Raw genomic sequence first — 743 nt, forward strand, 5'->3', positions numbered from 1 at the left:
TTTAGTGTATAGTTGTCCTTTTTTATGTACTATTTGATTGGTGAAAACTTTGCTTTTGGGTTTTGAAATTACATATATAAAAAAAAAAGGCGCTATTTCAATACATGATGAACAGGGGCTTTATGTGTGATACTTTGGGAGCTCAACTTGTGTACTTTCACTCTCTAATTTAGAACATCTGTTCTTTATCATGGTTATAGAATTTGTATCATGTTTACATGGGAGCTAATATTCCTGGATAAACCACTCATTTCCAAGCATCAGCTGTTCTAAAGAAAGACTTTTTCTAATAAAATACTTTGTTCCCCAAGAAGCCGTATTTCTGCGGATTCGGTATGGATTCCCGGCGGTCAGAATCCGGATGGTCAAAATCCCGACCGCTTAAATCCTGACATGGGGGGGGATGTGGATCGCCCCCTCTTGCAGGCTCGCCACGCATCGGGCCCAGTGCCTCGTTACGCTCGGCACGCAAATTTATTCTCCCTCTATGGGTGTCGTGGACACCCACGGAGGGAGAAAGTTTCGGGATTTCGGCGGTCGGGAAATTGACCGCATCCCATTTCTGCCTATATACATAGCTTGCCTTACGCAAAGTAGACTTTTATTTACCATTATAATGGCATCACTATGTCTCCAAAAGTTGTCACATGTGTGAGGCTCTATTATGAGGGAATAGTACGGGATATGTTCAGCATTCAGGTGGTGGAGATGCTGGCATTCACAATACAGACACCAGCATTTCA

Source organism: Crinia signifera, chromosome 2 (genome assembly GCF_055691185.1).
Source record: "Crinia signifera chromosome 2, ASM5569118v1, whole genome shotgun sequence".
NCBI classification, from domain to species: domain Eukaryota; kingdom Metazoa; phylum Chordata; class Amphibia; order Anura; family Myobatrachidae; genus Crinia; species Crinia signifera.